General features: G+C 42.2%; 1 protein-coding gene across 3 annotated transcripts in view; it reads right to left on the reverse strand.

The window, feature by feature from the left end:
* Positions 1-20,211, reverse strand: part of CTNNA3 (catenin alpha 3) — a 2,003,993-nt gene that overhangs the window by 1,933,467 nt on the left and 50,315 nt on the right. The window lies entirely within an intron of this gene.

Consider the following 20,211-nt stretch of genomic DNA (forward strand, 5'->3'; position numbering starts at 1 on the left):
GAGGTGCCAGATCGCTCCCCGGTCAGGGCACGTACAGGAACAGACCTAGGTTCCTGTCTCTTTCTCTTTCTTTCCCTTTCCCTCTAAAATCAATAAACATTTCAAAAAGAAAAAAAAAGCCTGTTTTATTGTATTTTTTGTTGTCATGTTCTATGTTCCCCAGCCTCAGATCCACTGCCTTCCTCCCTTTCCATAGACATCAACTCTACAGTAGTGAGTGAGTGATTTTACAATCAGATTTACATAATTTTACATATTATAAATATATTTAGAATGACATATAGCTTTATGTGTAGGTAGATTTTTAAATTTACACAAAAGCATGTATTCCCCCCCTCCCAATTCCCCTCCAAACATGATGTTTCAGTGGTCTATCCATGTTGAACTATACAGATAGGGTGAACACCACAGGTTAGCTCACACAACACATAGTCCCAGCTTTACGCCCTTGCCTTTCACTACTATGGAAGCAGGACACTAGGTTTCCCAGCCTTCTTTGCAACTCTGATTGACATGTGATGTAATTCTGGTCAATAAGATGTCAGTGGAAGTCTGCTAAGGAAGGTTCTGGCAAAAGTTTTGCTTTCCTTATAAAAAGAGAGTTACAGTATGCCATGGCCCTTGGCCCTTCCTTTTACTATCTGTGGTATGACGCAGGCCCATAAAAGCAGTTTTGCTGCCAAGCTGAGGAGAAAAGATGATGACAGAGCAGAACTATAGAACTAGCTAGGGTCCTTGATGGCAGCAACTCTAACTTCTTAGCTCCAGATTTCTTGAGAAAAATTAGTTCCAACAAATGTAAATGATTTAGTTTGTTCCTTTATTTTGTATTTGTATCATTCTAGTAATTCATTTATAATTATTTCATCGGTATATATCCTTTTCCAAGAATACCTGCATACCATCTGACTCTTTGTCACAGGAAACAATGCTATAATAAATAATTTTGTAAGTGTCTCTGTGTGTACCTGTGCAAGAGTCCTTCTGATACACACATTCTCTTGTGGGCCAAATTGTGTCCTCTCAAAAATTCATGTGTATAGTCTTAATCCCCTGTACCTCAGGATGTATTTGGATTTAGAAAGAGAGTCTTTAATGATGTGATTAAGTTAAAATGAGGCCATCAGAGTAAGCCCTAATCCAATATGATTGGCATCCTTATAAAAAGAAAGCAGGACACGAACACACACAGAGAAACAACATGTGAAGACACAGCAAGAAGACAGCCATTGGCAAGCCAAGGAGAGAGGCCACAGGAGAAACCAAACCCACCAACACCTCCAGCTTCGAGTTTTAGCCTTTCAACTGTAAGAAAATAAATTTCCGTTGCTTTAGCCACCCAGGCTGTGGTATTCTGTTATGGCAGCCCTAGCAACTAATACAATTCAGAAATAGAATCTGTAGGTCAGAATGCAGGTGAATATATAATTTCAAGAGTTCTTACCACATTGGTCTCCAAAATAATATCACCAGCAAAGCATGGAGACTCACATGTCCTCATCTCCTCACCAGCACAAAGATGCTACATGACATTTCAGCTTCTGCCAAGGTGCAAAGTGGATCTCACTGTTGTGTTCATTTGCATTTCATATCAGCAAGGTAATTGGTGATATATTTTAGGTTGACTAGCCAGATTTTCAAGTAACCATTCTATAAATCGCTTACTTGTACTTTTTTTACCCATGTTACCTGTTTTTTCTCACTGATTTCCAGGAATTCCCTATATATTCTAGATATAATTCTCTACGGTAATATTCTTTGAAAATATCATCTCCCTGCTTGATATGTCTCTCTTTGTGTCCTTAAACAGTCTACCATTTGTATATGAAAGTTTCATTTTCCTCATATCCTTACAGATAATAATTATTGCCAGACCTTAATGTTTACCAGTCTAATAGGTATAAGATATCCCACCAATGTTCTAATCTATATTTATCTGATAATTAGTGAAGCAAGCTAAACATGTTTTTACTTATTTATTGATCATTCTAATTTCTCTTCTGTAAATTACCATTTCACTTATTATTGACCCATTTCCCTCCTGTGTTATTCTTTTCCTTATTAATTTTTTAGAATTTTTTACCGAATCTTAATCAAAATCATTTTTGTTGAATGGTCTATGAGTTGGCTCTTTCCACAATAATGCTACATAGCAAATTACCTTAAACCTTAGTGGCTTAAAACAAAATGTATTCTCTCTTGTACATCTTCAGGTTGGCTGGCAGTTGGCTAATCCAGGATGGGGCTGGCTAGCCCTACTCCAAGCCAGAGTTTTGGAATCTAGTTCTGCACCACACGTTTCTCACCCTCCAGGGAGCAGATTCCTCCCACCGCAACAGCAGAAATACAAGAAGCACAAGTAGAAACAACCAATACATCTTAAGGTACAAGCTCCAAACTGGCATTCTGCCCCCTTCTGCCCACATACCAATGGGGAAAGCAAGTCACATAGCAAGTCTGACACTAATAGGGCAGGGTAGTATAATCTGTCTCTGGGAAGAACTGCAAAGTCACGTGGCAAAGGGCATGGATACAGGGAGGGTGATAAATGCAGAACAATAATGCAATCCACTTTATATAGATGATTTGTAAATGTATTTCCTCAATTGGTAGCTATTATTTATCTTCTTTTATGGTATTTTTTTCACAAAGAAAGTTTTATGTTAATGTAATTAAATATTTTAGTTTTTTACTTTTTGGCCATGTTTTTGGGGTTAAAGTTAAGAAATTATTTCCTACCCTAAAATCAAAAAGACCTTCCCTTATATTTTTCCTAGAAGAATGCAATTGGGAGGATTGACATCCAATATATTTTCAATTAGCATATGTATAAATGCAAGATTGTGTGATATAAGGCACCTAAGTTAAACAAGTAATCAAAATTAAAAATAATTACCCCAAAATGACTACCTATTACAGGTGAACTTTTTAGCTGGGTCTTTAAAAAATATTAATGAGTACAGACTGGCAAAGAAGAAAAAATGCAGGTATCATAAAGCATCACAAAACTTGATATTCTTTCATAAAAAGATTTTGATTGATCTAAGCTATAAATTCAAAACTGCAAAACAAAAGGATATGTAGCTCCTGTAGCCCAGAAATTCAGCAAGATATTTGTCCTCCATTTAGGACAAACACTAGGACTAAATAAATATCTAGTCTTTCAAAAATAAGAAAATAGAAAAAAAACTCTTTAAAAAAATTTAAAGCTGTATAACATAAAAGAGAAAGACAATTCTTAAAGATACAAGGGGAAATATCCTCAAGACAAAAGAAAATTTAGAGTACATCTACCCTGTGCTCTCAGTGAAATGCCCAAACATAAATTCCAGGAAAGAAGTGATGGATAGACTAAATAAAATTAAAAGAAAATTGACTAAAGTGAGAGTCAAAATAAAGATACTGGCAAAGATTTAAAAATAAAAGACTACAGCAAAGCCAGAAAGACAATAGAGTTAATTAAAATCGGAATTGGAGGAATTGTTCCTCTCCTTTATCTTCTGCCTTTCCATCAGCAACTTCCTCATTCAAAGAGCAAAGAAGCAGAGATTGGAACTGCTACTCTGGACTTAATTCTTACCAACAGAGGAATATGTTAGTGAAGTGAAAGTGACAGGAACCTTGGGAAAAACTGGACATATCACCTTAGAGTTCATTACAGCCAAGAAAGAAAACACAAAGCAAAGTAAGACAAGTATCTTAGATTGCTTAGCAGTTCAGAGAAAATATAAGAATGTCTCAGAGCCAGAGATTCTAAAATGAAAATGAGGACAAAAAATAAAAGCCATTACTGCATTCACCAATGAGGAAAAATGGGAGAAACATATGCACGTATAACTCAATGTGGTATACAAGGACCTTTCTAAAGAGCTAGGATTTTTAAAGAACATACAAAAATAGAAGGAAGAGGGTAAAGGCAAGGATGAATACATCAGTCTAGTATTGATTGGCCTATTAGAAGAGTGGACTCATCCTAGGATGTGCAGAGACTTGTGAAAAGCACTCGAAACAATAAAGAAACTTTCAGGTTATTTTTAAGGGCGAAAGGACAAGAAAGGTATAACCTCCCTCCTCCACTCCCAGGCAGATTTCTTGATGTTGACAACTAACAGAGAGAAAGGAAAATGACAATATTTTGAATTTGCTTTCATTTTGTCTACAAAAGAAAATGGTCTTTAAAATGGAAAAACTGATAGAATCACTCGGAGTCCAAAAGACCAGTGGAACAGGCTTTATTGAGAGAAAACCTGCCAGGCTGTCTCGTGAGGGAGAGCAGCCCAATCTATGGTTGGTACAGTAATATTAAAGGCTTTCAGGGGAGTGTGGGTCAAGTAAGTTTGCAAATATGATGTATATGTTTGCTCGCTTATAGTTTGCATTGGGTGTGGGGGACAAGCTACAAGTAGGCAGGGTCCTTATAGCCTAAGGCTTAGTTTTAAGGCTAAGCCTTTCCCACCCTTTTGATACTAAGATCTTCTCAACACTAACCTTTTCCTCACACCCTTGACAGTTCCATGATGTAGGGTGATGCACTCTTATGAGGATTCCCATTTATGCCTCAGATAAGTGACTTTGTATCAGAGATTTCCTTATTTGTATACTGGCTTAAAGGCTTTAATTTCTACACTATAAAATGAGACAGACCACGGGCTTTCTTTCTCGGTTCCTGAAATTAGCATTGCAGGGGAGAAGCAGCCAAGATGGCAGAGTGCTGAAGAAGATGCCAGTTTATGCAGAGTTTGTGCAGAGAGAAGGAGATGGGGAACAGAGGTGAATAAGGCTGGTGAGGTAGAAATTTTTGATTCTAGGAAACTCGGATGAGTCAGTGGCTTTGGGAGCCCTGAATGGAAAGGGAAGTGTTTTCCCACTGTGTGTATTTCTCACCCACTGGATGCGAGCTAGAATTAAAGGTAATGGCCCACCAGTGCTCGGCTCTGTTGTTTCATTACTGTCTGTCCAAATCAAATTCAAACCTCCACAGGCCAGGCGGCTGTGATGGTGGCCTTGGCTACTGGCCTTACTGGGAGGAAGGAGGACACCTGGAGGCCTATCATTGGTAGGAGTAGTTAGGCAGTTATGCAGAAGTTTTAGCTTAGTACGGATTATTACCTTATATAGAAGTAGATGTCAAAAAGTGATTGAGTAGAACAAATGGTTGGAGTATACAAAATGGCAAGGAAAGATAAATTGAAGCTTAAAGAAATGAAACTTACATTTGTAGCCTGAAGAACTGAAACCTATTATTCTCGACTCTTGTATAATATAAGGTCTACCGGAAAGTTCTGTTCGTTTCTATCACAAGTTTCGACACATAAGCACATGTTTATTTGGCACATGTGTGCCTCTCTATTTTTATCACTTAATGTATACATACTGACATAGCAAATTAACTAAAACAAAGTTGATTCATGTTAGTCTTATGTGTGAAGCGATAGTGTACCCATGGCTACTGATAGAGTTCATTTACGCCACTGTAATTTTTACGAATTTCAACAAGGAAGAAATGCTACAGAAGCATGCCTGGGCATCCACCATATCCCCCAGACTTAGCACCCTCTGACTATCACTTGTTTTTGTCCTTACAAAATTTTTTGAAGGGCAAAAAATTCAAAAATGAAGAAGATATCAAACAAGCACTGGTTCAATTTTTCACATCAAAAGATAAAACATTTTTCAAAAATGGGATATACAAATTGCCCTCATGCTGGCAAGAAATCATTAATAATAATGGCAATTATATTATTTAATAAAGTTTATTGACGGTATAAAGCCAGTATACAAGGCCTGGGCCACTATCACAGCCGCCTGGCAATGACAGGTTCACATTGGATTCGGACAGTCGGTAAAGAAACAACGGAGCCAAAAACTGATGGGCCAACATCTTTAATCCTAGCTTGCACCCGGCGGGCAAGTAAAAACACACACTGGGCTCCAAAACCCACTCACATTCAGTGCTCACAAAGCTACTGAGTTATCCGAGTTTCCTAGAATCAAAGGTTTCTAGCTCACCAGACTTATTCACCTCTGTTCTCCATCTCCTTCCTTCTCTCTGCACAAACTCTGCACAAACTGGCTTCTCACTCAACACTCCGCCATCTTGGCTGCTTCTTCTGGCCTCCTCCACGTGGCCTTTCTCTGCTCTCTGCTGTGATCTCTCTGCTCTCTCATACTAATCATCCCAGGAACCAAGAGAGCAAGCTCCTGTTCTGTCCCCATTTTATAGTGTAGAAATCCAAACCTTTAATCCAATATACAAAATAGGGAAGTCTCTAATACAAAGTTACTTATCTGGGGCATGATGGGATTGCACCACACCACATCAAAAAGGGTGGGAAAGGCTTAATCCCAAAACCAAGCCCCAGGCTACAAGGATTCTGCCTGCCCACAGCCCACAGAGACACACATTAATATCACCTGGGCGACAGCCTCCACATGGGCAGCGCCATCTTTAACAAAGTGAGCATAATATTTTTTATCTGCCCAACAGATGGTAAGAAAAATTTGTATTTTGTTTTATTCCAAAAATGGACAAAACTTTTTGGTAGACCTTATATATTAAAAAATTGAGAAGGCAGAAGGCAGGGTAGAGTTATAGGGGCGGTGGTCTCTCTTCTGTAACTTCTTCCTGCTCTTTAGGGGCATAGTCATAGGGGCTCGAATTTTTCTGCCCGGCGAGTCTAAGTTTCAGGGTTGGTGTGTAGAGCTAGGTAGATTTCTCCAATTTTCCGGTTGGTCAAGGCCTGCATTTGGTTCTGTAAGAAGCTAGAGAATAGGCGTAGGAGACAGGGCCCAAAAGAACGGTGTGTGGTCCCATCCACGTGGGTCCCAAAGGAGTCTGTTCTCTGGTCCTCATGTAGACAAGCTCTCCAGGGTGTATTGAGAAGTTGGAGCTGGTAGTGGGAAAGGGCTGGGGTAAGAGTTTGCATACTTCGTTAATGAGAATGGCATGCATGTATGAGTAGGAAGGGAAGCAATCGCCTAGGGGAGTGGGGAAAGATGTTTCTATTGTTGTTTGAAGGACAAAAGGATGACCATACATGATTTCAAATGAGCTAAGGTTAAGTGGTTGTCGTGGTATGGCCCTGAGCCCCATGGGGCTAGAGGAAGGAGCTGTGTCCAGGGCTTGTGTAGTTCGAGAGAGAGCTTCTTTCAATGTACTTTAATGAGCTGATTGGCTTTTTCTACCTTGCCTGAAGATTGTGGGTGGTAGAGAATGTGAAGCTTCCATTTGATTCCTAGTAATGCTGAAATAGATTGTGTTATTTGGGAGATAAAACCAGTACCACTGTCAGACTGAAGGGTTTTAGGAAGCCCAAATCGGGGAATGATATGTTCAGTTAGGATGGTTATAACAGTTTGGGCCTCTTCTCTAGTAGTTGGGTATGCTTCTATCCATCCTGAAAATGTATTTACTAGTGTTAAAAGGTCACAAATTTTTTTATGTGGGTCATATGTGTAAAGTCAGTTTTCCAGGCTGACCTGAGAGTCTCCCACGGGCCTGGTGTATAAGGAAAGAACGAGGACGTAGCCCTCCCTGTGGTGAACATGGATTGCAAATGGAATATGTGGAAGTTACATTTTGAAGAATAAAAGGGAGTGAGGGACAGGTTAAAAAGGTTGTGACATATATTAGAAGTGGTTTATACCCTACATGGAAAGAATTGTGACTATTTGTTAAGACTGAGTTAGCCTGTCCTTTGGGTAGGATAATTTTTCCTTCTTTTAAATACCATCCTAGTTTTGGGGAGTAACCTAGATATTGGAGGTGTTCCTCATGTGACTATTGTGGTGTGAGGTCAGGAATGCTATCATAATGTTGTTGGTTGAGGTTTGTGCTGCTCTTTTTGCTATTTTTATCTGCTAAATTGTTTCGAACATTAATGGGGTTTGAGGGCCGCTGGTGACCTCGACTGAATGATAGCGGCCTGTTTGAGAAGGAGAGCTACATTTAACAGGGTTTGGATATATGTGTGATTTTGAAAAGGATTTCCTTTTGTGCTTAAAAAACCTCTTTCACACCATATGCTGGCTGTGAAGTATATGATGTGGTAGGTATATTTGGAATCAGTGTATATATTGACAGTTTTGTTACTGGAGAGAATTAGGACACGAGTAAGGGCAATGAGTTCTGCTTGTTGGGAGGTTGTATAATCAGGTAGTGGATGGGCCTCTAAGATTGTGTGTTGTTCTGTAACTATAGCGTAGCCTGCTTTCTATTGTCCTTGTGCTTTCTTAGTGGAACTGCCATCAATATAGAGAGTTGGGTCTGGAGAAGCTAAGGGAGTGGGAGAGATGTGGGGGGAAAGAGTAATGAAGTGAGAAATGGCTTCAATGCAGGAATGTATAAGGGGAGTAGGCTTAGAAGGGAGCAGGGTGGCAGGATTGAGGGAAGGGCAAGGAGAAAAGGAGAAGTTATCTTCAATAAAAATGTGATGAAGTTTTTGGAGACGTGATGGGGAAAAGTGTTGTATGGCTTTATGTGTTACAAGATGTTGAAGGTTATGTGGTGACTTAATGGTGACTTGCTGTCCAAAAGTAAGCTTTTTGCTTCTAAGGTGAGAACTGCAGTGGCTGCCAGTGCTCTAAGACAGGGAGCCCAACGTTGGCAGGTAGGATCAAGTTGTTTGGAAAGGTAGGCTACAGGGGCAAATGAAGGTCCCTGTGGTGTCCTAGGACACCAAGTGCTAATCCTTGATTTTCGTGTACAAATAGAATGAATTTTTGGTTTAGGTCTGGTAAGTGTAATGCAGGAACGTGTATAAGTGCCTGTTGTAGCTTTATAAAGGTGGTATGGATAGGTCTGGATGGATTGAGGGGTTCGTCCGGGGCCCTTTTGTGGCCTCATGGAGTGGTTTTGCAAGGAGACTGCAATTGGGGATCCATGAGCAGAGGAAGCCAGCAATTCCTAAGAAAGAGAGGAGGTCAGTTTTGGGACAGGTATTGATGCTATGAGGCCTTTTCGGTCTGTAGTTATTTCCTTTTCGTTGTGAGAGATTTGTACTCCTAGGTAGGTTACAGTGGGTTGGGAGAGCTGAACTTTGGAAGGGGATACTCGATAGCCTTTTCTGGCTAGGAAATTGAGAAGGAGAGAGGTGTCTTGTAGAGATTGTTTGAGGGTAGGGCTGCAAAGCAGGACGTCACCGAAGTATTGGATGAGGGAACTGTGGGGTAGAGGAAGTAGTTGGATATCTGCAGCTAATGCTTGGCAAAAGAGATAAGGACTATCTCTGAAGCCTTGGGGCCGAACAGTCCAAGTTAGGTGTTGGGCATGCATAGTATCAGAATCAGTCCATGTGAAGGCAAAGAGATTTTGACATGTGGATCTAGAGGAATGGTGAAGAAAGTGTCTTTAAGCTCTAATACTGTGAAGAAGGAGGACGAGGAGGGGATTGAGGATAGGATGGTGTATGGGTTTGGAACGACTGGGGTAAAGGGTAATACTGCTGAGTTAATAGCCCTGAGGTCTTGCACTAAGCGACAGGAGCCATTGGGCTTTAGAACAGGGAGTATGGGAGTATTGAAAGGGGAATTGGTTGGTTTTAGTAATCCCACCTGGAGGAATTTTGAGATTAAGGGTTTGAGACCCTTTAGATGGGTTAGAGAAATGGGGTATTGGGGAATAAAAGGGTAGGTGTTGGGATTCTTGAGATGAATAAGGAGGGAGTGTGATGTTTGACAACTGAGGGTTGGGAGGTGTCCCGGATTATGGAATTTACCTCCTCTGAGGGAAGTGGAAGAGGGTTGTGACCGAGTCCGTGTCTGCCGCCAGCAAAAGGAGAGTATTGGCTGAGGAATTGCTATGTGTAGTCGTCAAGGTTAGGGTCGTTCGGAATTTGGAGAGGACATCTCTACCCAGTATGGGGTAGGACATTGTGGGATGACTAAGAAGCGGTGGGTGAATTGGATGTCCTCTATAGTGAGTGCATAGGAGGGGTTGAGTGATTAAGGGATTGGTTTTAATTCCCGAGACTCCAATGATTGTTGTGTTGGAGGTGGTGAGAGGGCCGGAAAATTCAGGGAGGGTGGAAAAGGTGGCCCTGGTGTTCTACAAGAAAGGAGATAGGCTTACCTGCCACACGAAGTTTTACCCTGGGCTCGTGGAGTGTGATGAGAACCGGGGCCAGCTGCCCAGGGCCCCTTCACTCCTCTGTCGCCAGTCCCAGAAAATCTGTCAGAGATCCGGGTGTGGGATTTGTTATGGGGAGGTTTGTTCCAGTCCCCCTTCAGTGTCTGGGACAATCTACCCCCCAATGTCCCTCAAGGTGACAGTGAGGACAGGGACCTGGAGGGGTTGGGGAATTGGGCAGTGCTTAGCCCAGTGGCCATGTTGTCTGCATTTAAAGCAGGGCCCCGGTGGGTCTGAAGAAGTTCCAGAACACCCCTTCTGCGGGGTTTTTGAGCCTGCTGGAGGGTGTCCCCAGAGGGCCTTCGGCTGCATGAGGTAGTTTTCCTGATCTCTCCTCTTCCGGTCCTCCCTTTCCTGTTCCTCCCGGTTATGAAATGCTCTAACCACAAAGTTTAGGAGATCCCTTTGGGGTGTTTCTGGCCCATCCTCCAACCTTTTAAGTTTTTTCTGAATGTCTGGGGCGGATTGAGATATAAAGTGGGAGCTAAGAGAACCGTGCCGGCCGGGGTTGTAAGGTCTACTCTAGAATATTTTTAGAGAGCCTGGGATAGGTGTTCAAGGAATTCTCCAGGGTTTTCTTGGGGGCGCTGGACAATTTCCTTGATTTTGTCATAGTTTACAGCCTTATTCGCTAATTTGTTTAATGCTTGGAGGAGGTAGTCAACCATAAGGTTTCTAGCTGTCCTATTTTGGTGGTCTGTTTGGTAGCTCCAGTGAGGGTCTGTGTTAGGAACTGCGGTGGTACCTATGGGATTGGCATTATTTCTAGTATGGGCCTCATCTGCGATTTGCTGGGCAGTAGTCCAGACTCGGTCCTTATTGGAGGGAGTGAGGGAACAGGTTAGGTTTATGTAGAGATCGTGCCATGTAAGGTCGTAGGATTATGTAAAGTATTTGAATTCTTTTATGTTAGTGTCTGGGTCGGAGGAAAAGGAGCCCGCGTTCAACCTGGGATACGTCAGAGAGAAAGGGATGGAGACTCCAATGATGCCTTCTGCCTCCACCACCTCGCGTAGGGGATAGAAACCAGCCAGGTGTGGGGTTTGAGAGGAGGGTTGTGCACGAGGTTGATCAGGAGGTCGAGGGCGGAGGTTAGGAGGGGAAAGCAGAGGGGAGGGGGAAGCTGGGGAAGTGGTTTGGGGCTCTGTGTCGGGGTTATATGGGGAAGGAGGTTGAGGTGCTGGTGATGGCACCACGTGGTCAGAGGGGTCAAAAATATCAGAGTTTAGAGGGGTGCTGGAGGAGGATGGGGAGAAGGGCTTCTTGCTAAAAGTATTTGGTAGGTTGAGCAAGAGGAACAGGGGGAGGGTAGAGGTTGGAGAAAGAAGAAAGCCTGCACATAGGGAATTTATGAGGCCTTCCCTGTCTAGTGGCAAAAATTATCGAGATCTTTGAGTGTATTGTAATCGAAAGTACCATTTTCTGTCCATTGGGAACCATTGTCTAGTTTATATTGGGGCATGGTGGTTTGGATTGAGAGGTCCCCATGGTAGATAACGGAGGTAGACGGGAGTTGGGGAGGAAGAAGGAGCGTCCCCCTTCTTCCTCTTCCAACCGTAGGGAAAGGAAGGGGAAGAATTGTCAGGTCATCACCCGCGAGAATTCAGTCCCAGTGAGTAAGAGGTTTCTTGGCCAGGTGCCTGAACTTCGGAAAATATAAGTGCGAGTGTACAAGAAACCCCGAGGTCTACCTCCCCAGATTTTTAGGGTGAAAAATTTGGGAAAGCGCCTACTGGAGGAAGGGGAAGTGAAGAAGGATCCCTAATCCTGGTCCCGCAGGGGTTCGGAACACAGTCACAGAGCCGGCCAATCTGCCCCCACTTCCAGGACCAAGCAGAATCAGGGAGTAAGCCCAGAACGAGCTGCCGCTGTCCACCCGCCGCTTTCCTGGTAGCAATCTTGGGTGAGAGCTGGGGGATCCTCCAGGCAACCGGAGCCCCGTCCGGGGTTTGGCACCAAATGATAGAATCAGTCGGAGTCCAAAGGACCAGTGTCACAGGCTTTATTGAGAGAAGACATGCCAGGCTGTCTCGTAAGGGAGAGAAGCCTGGTTCATGGTTGGTACAGTAATTTTAAAGGCATTTAAGAGAGGCAGGAGAATACGGGGTTGCCTATCATTGGTAGGAGTAGTTAGGCAGTTATGCAGAAGTTTTAGCTTAGTACGGATTATTACCTCATATAGAAGTAGATGTCAAAAGGTGATTGAGTAGAAACTGATAAACAAGAAAAAAGATAATGAAGGAATGTTTAACTCTTTAGATCAACGTTCATTTCCAGAAATATTTTATTACAGCAAGGTTCTCATTCTGAGCACTGATGTTTTAGGCTGAAAAATTCTTTGTTGTAGGAGAGTAATCTATGTGTTATAGGATATTTAGCAGCATCCCTGATATCTACCCACTAGATGACAGAAGCACCAGCCTCCCAGATGTGACAACCAAAAATTTCTCCAGATACCACCAAATGTCCCCAGGAGAGCAAAAGTACTCTGGGTTGAGAACCACAATTTATCACAGAATTAGTGTTTGCATCTTTGAGTAATCATGGCATTGAGAACTGACAAATGTTGTCCTATATATCAAAAAGGTAGCTACTGAAAATTAAAACCAATAAATTTGATGTTGCTCCCCTGCAAATTTTAATACAGCATCAAAATATAATTAATTAGAAAATAGAGCAGTGATCTCTCACAGTATCTTGATATAGTTTCATTAAGAGCCATGCATACTGCCTGACCAGGTGGTGGCTCAGTGGATAGAGCATCAGACTGGGACATGGAAGACCCAGGTTTGAAACCCCAAGGTCACCGGCTTGAGCATGGGCTCACCAGCTTGAAAGAGGGGTCGCTGGCTTGAGCATGGGATCATAGACATGAACCCGTGGTCTCTGGCTAGAGCCCAAAGGTCGCTGGCTTGAAGCCCAAGGTCACTGGCTTGAGCAAGGGGTCACTCACTCTGCTGTAGCCCCCTAGTCCAGGCACATATGAGAAAGCAATCAATGAACAATTAAGGAGCTGCAATGAAGGGTTGATGCTTCTCAACTCTCTCCCTTCCTGTCTGTCTGTCCCTATCTGTCACTCTCTCTGACTCTCTCTGTCTCTTGTCAAAAAAAAAGAGCCATCCATACTAAATTAATTTAATTTTGTTCTCTTCCCCTTTTTTCCTGATATCATCACAAAAGAGGATAAATTAGTTTCAGTAAGACATTCTTTAAATTTGGGGGGAAATATTTTTTGACAAGATAAAGAAATGAGAGCTGTCTCCTACACTGTTGATCTGAGTGTACACTAGTAAAATCTCTTTGGAAGGCACTCTGGCAATGTTCAGAAAATTTTATATGTACAAAGTTTTAGACTAAGCAATGCCACTTTTAGGAACTTGAACATATATACAAAGATAAATACCAAATATTATAGAATTATAACAAAATGCTAGAGACAGCCTAAATGTGCAGAAATTAGGGTCTAGTTAATTAACTGTTACATATTTGTTCATTGTTGTGACTAGAGGGTCAGGCAAAACCTTAAGAAATCTGCAAAACCCTACTGGATGACATTTGCCTACCAATAGAGGAGATATTTAAAACACTTAACCAGCATGGCTTAGGTCCCAACCAATCAGAGAGTTGCCTGGAGTTGGTTCTTGGAAAGACTCAGTTGAACCAGGTGTTTAACTTTTCATTTTTGGGTCTAGGAAAGGCCTAAGGAGTCCCTAGTAGACGAAGGCCACTGGGAAGGCAGAGAGGTGGTGCAAAAGTTGCATGGCCTTACTGGGGAACATCAGTCTTCACCAACAGGTAGAAACATTAAAATATTCCAGAATAGCAGGAGGCAAAATTGGTTAAATTCAACCATATGGCTGCTATAAGGAAGAGTGAAGTAAATTTATAATTCTGCAAATTCCCATGACCTATGTATAAGCTCCAGCCCTAGACTAAGACAGATTCTGGTGCCTCTTTTAGAAACTTACAGAGAAATTGGTTTTATTTCTTACTCCCCTTTCATCCTGACCCACAAACACACACACTAGAAAAGAAGCGCCATGAAGTCAGAGCCTTTATTTAGTTCACTAGTAACTATCCCCAGCACTAAGAATAAGGTCTGGTACAAAGTCAACTAAACTGAGTGAGGAATTCCAAAGCCAACACTAGAGTATGCCCAACTGTAGTCCTTCCAGCAATCTTGCCTCAGTCATTCTGTGGGTTCTCAGTGAGCTTTAGCCCAGGGTTACTTTGCATTGATACCACCTCCAGAATTCTCATCAACTGAAACCTGGTAATTCATTTATTATCTCATTAATTGTACACCTCCATCCTAATACTCCACTGTACTGCCAGTGGCTATGGCCAAGCAGGTTCACATTGGATTCAGGCAGACAGTAGAGGAACTGTGGAACCAGAAAGCAATGGACCATTTCCCATTTATTAGATTCTCCCCACAGAGGGCAAGCAAACAGGCAGGGGAAACAGCACTTCTCATAGCAGCAGGTGAATGAACAGCAAAACTGCCCCTCACGGTGGCAGGCAAGCAATACATGCCAAAGGAAAGCACCCCATAGCCTTACATAGGTTATGCACACGTGGCTCTGTCACATGCTCATGCACTAATCATGCAAAGCGTAAGCAAGCAAGCCTAACACAGCTGTTTCCCAACAATCCACCCCTTTAGAGTTGGTCACATCATAATCTACACAACAGGTATCTTCTGTGATGGTCCCTATGTGAGGAGTGAGGTACATTACATAAACAGAAACAGCATAAGCCATACCCAAATGACAATAATTAAAAGGTGCCCTTCACAATATCTCCCTGAGCACTCTGCCCAGGGAATTAACTGGAGGCTCACCTAGCCCCCTACCACACAGTAGGTGGGAGGGCCTGTATAGTCCAGGGCCATGTCCATTGAAGGAAGTAACCTTGGTACGTCTCTGCCACTGGATGGGAGCAGCTTCCCAGTGCAGGAGGGCCTTCACAGCTGCCGTGGCACCCTCTGCCCATCAGGTCTCCCATACTGTCCACAAGCAGCATGTCCATTCAGCAAGGGAGCTGAGGCTCCCCTCCTGTTGCAGTCCCTGCTTCAAGAATCCATTACACCACTCAATGATCAGTCCGCAATAGACAGTACAGCTGTCTGTACAAATCACCCAAGGTGAAAGTCCATTACAGGCAACTAGCCACGCAGCTTTTTGACAATGGACCTCAGCACCTTGCCATAAGTGCTCTATTTCCACAAACCCCTCAGCAAATTTACAGGGGCCTGGTGGGGTCAAACACATTCAAGGCCTGTGCTGCCTTGGCAGTTCTCTTTGCTGCTGCTGCTGCTGCTGCTGCTGCTACTGCTGCTAAAATAAAAGCACCTATTGTCTTCTAGCACCAATACTTGCTTCACAAGGGGACCAGTAGATTATCAATTTCACACGGGGCTTCTGGCCCCTGCCTATCCCCATGAGATGAGTCCCTTGGCCCCCCACTTATCCCCATGAGATGAGTCCCTTGGCCCCTGCCTATCCCCATGAGATGAGTCCCTTGGCCTCCGACTATCCCCATGAGATGAGTCCCTTGACCCCTGCCTATCCCCATGAGATGAGTCCCTTGGCCTCTGACTATCCCCATGAGATGAATCCCTTTGTCCTCGCTTATCCCCATGAGATGAATCCCTTGGCCCTCTCCTTATTCAAACTGGAATAATAGGTCTTGGGGATCTTCCTCTCCCTAAGCTGTCTCCATCAAGTAGTCTTGCAGTTGTACAACACAAGCACCAGCCATTTTCTTGGCAGCTCCTGGGGCCACCATCTTCCTCTGCTTTTTCAGCAGCTGGAACCTCTGTGCTAGCTTAAGCTGCTGCCAAAGTTCTAAAAGAAGTTTGTTAGATCTGCCACCTAATTTCTCCCTATCTGCCATGGCCACAATTAAATCTACCCACATCTGTGTTTGGGTAACCTTTACAAGCCTGTTTCTCTTGTTAGTCAGCAGGTGAGAGGGCAGCACAAGCAGCAGCCCACATGGTATTATGGCCCCCTGCTGCCTCCACCTTCCCCAAACCTACCACTGTCTGTGTAAACACATTGATGGGCTGTCCCACATACGAGCTAAAAATAGCCACTAGTGACCCAAAAGGGGATGATAGGGCACTACAGAGAATAAGGTTCTTCCTCCATGCTATAAATACTCCCTCATCTGGCCCATGGGACCTCAGGTTGAAAGCAGCATTCCTCATATCTAGTTCCCAGAGGGCCTGTCACAGTTCAGGATATGACTGCCACTGACCCTGGCAAGTCTCCAGCATTCTGCCAGACTGCACAAATGGCAGCCATTACACATTTTAATAAGGTATGGTTTCCTGGATTGTCATGGCAGTTCTGAAGATGCTGCCTCAAGGAGGAATGCATGGTAATGGCAGCTAATTTATCCATCTCTGTTCTGGAGAGCATGATGCCATCATACCTATGTCCCACAATTGCAGCAACCAAGCTGCCAGGGACTCGGTGGGTTTCTACCTGAATTTCACCCCTAACTCCATCAACTCTGTCTGGGTGTGGGCCAGACCACAAAGTGCTCAGCTACTTGCAGAGGGGGTTGTGCCTGCCCCTGAGGGACTTTTGGCTGCTGAGTTTTTACCTTTTGGGTGACCACCAGCCAGGTTCTGAGTCTGCTGATGGCTGTTTCAGCCCGAACCTCCTCCTCCTTTTTCTTCAGCAACCACTTCAGCTCTTGCACCTGCCAGCTCTCAGCCTGAAGCTGAAACTCGAGTTCTTTAACCCACAGCTGTCTCTCTAACAACGGTCTCTGCCAACATTCTGCTTTTAGGGCAAACTGCAGCTCTCAAGCCCATAATTCCTTCTCAAGCAACCATTCCAGTTCCAGGTGCCATTGGTCTTCAGCCTGCATTTCACACTGCCGCTCTTGAAATCACTCAGCCTCCTTCTCTAGCAACTGTTCAAGCCGTCATTGGTTCTCAGTCTCAAGCTCATACTGGAGTTCTCAAACTCAGGTGGTCTCACGCACAAAGCTTCCAGTTTCTGCTCATCCGGCTATAAAAAACATGCAGCCCATGGCTGCCAACAGGGTAGTCCCCAGGAACCACATGCTCAAGAACAGCCACTCCTCTATTTCACCTTTCGAGGGTGTCAGCAGCTCCATAATAATCTGATCCAAATCCAGCCCACTACATCAGGTGTAATGCTGGTGGCAGTAGCCAGGCAGGTTCACATTGGATTGGGCAGACGGTAGAGAAACTGTGGAGCTGGAAAGTGGTGGGCCATTCCTGTTATTAGAGTCTCCCAGTGCTAGACGAGCAAACAGGCAGGGGAAAACCACTTCTCATGGCAGCAGGTGAATGAACAGCAAAACGGTCCCTCACAGTGGCGGGCAAGCAATCCACACCAAAGGAAAGCACAGAAAGCTTTACACAGGCTATGCAAATGTGGCTCTGCCACATGCTCATGCACTAATCATGCAAAGTACATGCAAGCAAGTCTAGCACAGCTGTTTTCCCAAATCTACCTGATAATGTATATAGAATAGAGGAGATAAAATGCTATATACTGAATGCCCAACTAGTGGTGGTACAGTAGATAAAGCATCAACCTGGAATGCTGAGGTTGCCAGTTCAAAACCCCCAGCTTGCCTGGTCAAGGCAAATATAAGAAGCAACTACTAAGAGTTAATGTTTCCTGATCCTTCCCCCCACCCTTTCCTCTCTCTGTCTTCTCTATAAAAAAGAATGTTATATAGTAGCTTCATTTAAGTAATGTTACTCAAAGTACAGGTCTGCAATGAGATAAGAAACTTGCACCAGAATGTAAATCAATAACTATTTCATTCATCTAGAAAGTCTTGCTACAAATTCTTAGAGCATAGATGACTTACATTCTGGTACAAACTCTTATGTCCTTTCATGAACCAGTAACAGATTCAGAACTGCTGATCACATTTCAAGCAGTGCTGATATAAAGTACCTAAAGTGCTCAAGTTCTACTACTTGAGGGTCCTTCTTTGTGCTAAATATTGCTTTCTCCACCAAATAAATTTCCTCATTGATGGACAGACCTGAAGCATAAGTATACTGGCTAGGATAATAAAAGGCAGGAAAAAGAGGGAGGGGAGTGGGGGTGTCAAATAAAGTTCACATAAACTTATAATTTTGCACATAGAAACTCTAAATCACTTCTCAGACCCTGGAAGTTAGTGATTAAATTGGAAGCAGATTACTGGTCGTGACCCAGGCAACAATAATGTAGTTAAAAACAGTAATTATGCACATGAAAATCAGGTGCAACGGCTAATAGTCCTGTTCACTTCCAATAATTCTGTATTCTCAATTATCTGTCACTTTCCATTAGATTTGCAATTTGGCTGAACTTAAAAGTTCCCCCTTCAGACTGCTGTGTCACTTAAAATCCAATATCCAAACAAAAATCAGAAAATCATGTTTTTTGAGTCTCTAGACTGATATTCCCATGAGCCAATAACTTATAAATAAACACTATTTTTAAGTCTCCATTAGATAACATAAGATCCCTTCGGGCAATATTGGCCTGCCAACTTCTCTTCTTAAATATTAAAACCTCTTCTCTTCCAAAGAAAAAAGAGGAACATTCAAAAAGAAATTTTTGGTAAACAGAAAAGAGAACTCTCATCCTTTCCTACTTATGGTCTTCCTCTAAATATTACTTAAAAGTAAAACTCCACAATTGAAAAAATATTACAGGTAGAATATATTCTTTAAGAATTCCCAACCCTATAATTCAACTCACCTTCCACCAAATAATATTGATATCTCTACTCTCTTCAGTTTGATTTCTGTGAACCAGCCACCACCTCCAAAATTTAAACAGTTGCACTGATCACCAATTCCTCAGTGTTTATTTTTCCTTCAATATATTCTGTTTCTACCATGGCAGCTCCCAAATTCAACAACAAAATGAAAAATTCCTATCTTCCATGACTCCCACTCTAGCCATTCTCTTGAGTGTGCCCCCATCCTTCTTTTCCTCTCTGCTACCTACAGATTTTCTGCAAATACTTCTAGTTTCTCCAAACTTTTATTATAAAGCATTTATTCTTCCTAATTCTGCTATCTCTTTGTCAAAGTTGTATCATAAAATTTATATAAATCAGAACTATGTATAGACGGTGCTCTAATAAAAGTTATTTATAAATTATATTGTTCTAAAGTCCAAAGTAATATAAATAGTCAATAATATTATCTGTTGTTTTCAGGCAGAGGTGAAGGATTTCTACACTGACATGTAGCCTTATTGCTATCTGTGAAAGTTGATGAGTTGAAATATTGTAAATTGAGGGGATTCTGTCCTCCCAAACACTTCTATGTGCCCATCCGTGATAACACTGTTTTGCATTTCAGAGACATTCAATAAATATTTCATTTGGTAGACAAGGAATTTTACAATGCCTGAAGAAAAGCAGTAAAAAAAAATCTTAAGAATCACAACCTTTGTCTTCAACTCTAATGCTCTCTAATTCGAGTTCACACGAGAATAGAACCTAAAAAAAATTATTTTTAACAAATACATACTGTTTATCATAGCACTTATGTTCAACAATGATTAATAAAATTATATCTATTTACTTGGAAGAATGTTACACAACAATGTAAAATAACATCTACATAGAATAGATATTTGGAAAATGTTTTGGTTTAAGGTTAAAAGAAAAAACATGGTTCCAAATTTTATGTACAGAATTATTGCAATTCATTCTAAAGCCATGCAGAGAAAAAAAGACTATAAGGAAATACATCAATAAGATTACAGACTGTTTTTTTCTGTGCTTTCAAAATTCATGCAATGAGTATAATATATATTACTCTTCTGAAACAGGAATAACTTTTTCTATAAAAATTCCAATACTTTACTTAAAAAAAGGAAGACAAACTATTTATAGGAAATAACAAATGGAAATAGCTATGTCTGTACTCTGTATATTTTGAGTTTCTCCATTTAATAAATTTTCCTATGCTACTACTGAGTTAATTTTTTTTAGTGGGTAATGATTTTAATATCACATCCAAATATGCATTTCAAATTTGATTGCTGATAATCCATGCCTCCAAATCACAATGTTTT

The sequence above is a fragment of the Saccopteryx leptura genome, chromosome 9 (assembly GCF_036850995.1).
Source record: "Saccopteryx leptura isolate mSacLep1 chromosome 9, mSacLep1_pri_phased_curated, whole genome shotgun sequence".
Taxonomy (NCBI): Eukaryota; Metazoa; Chordata; class Mammalia; order Chiroptera; family Emballonuridae; genus Saccopteryx; species Saccopteryx leptura.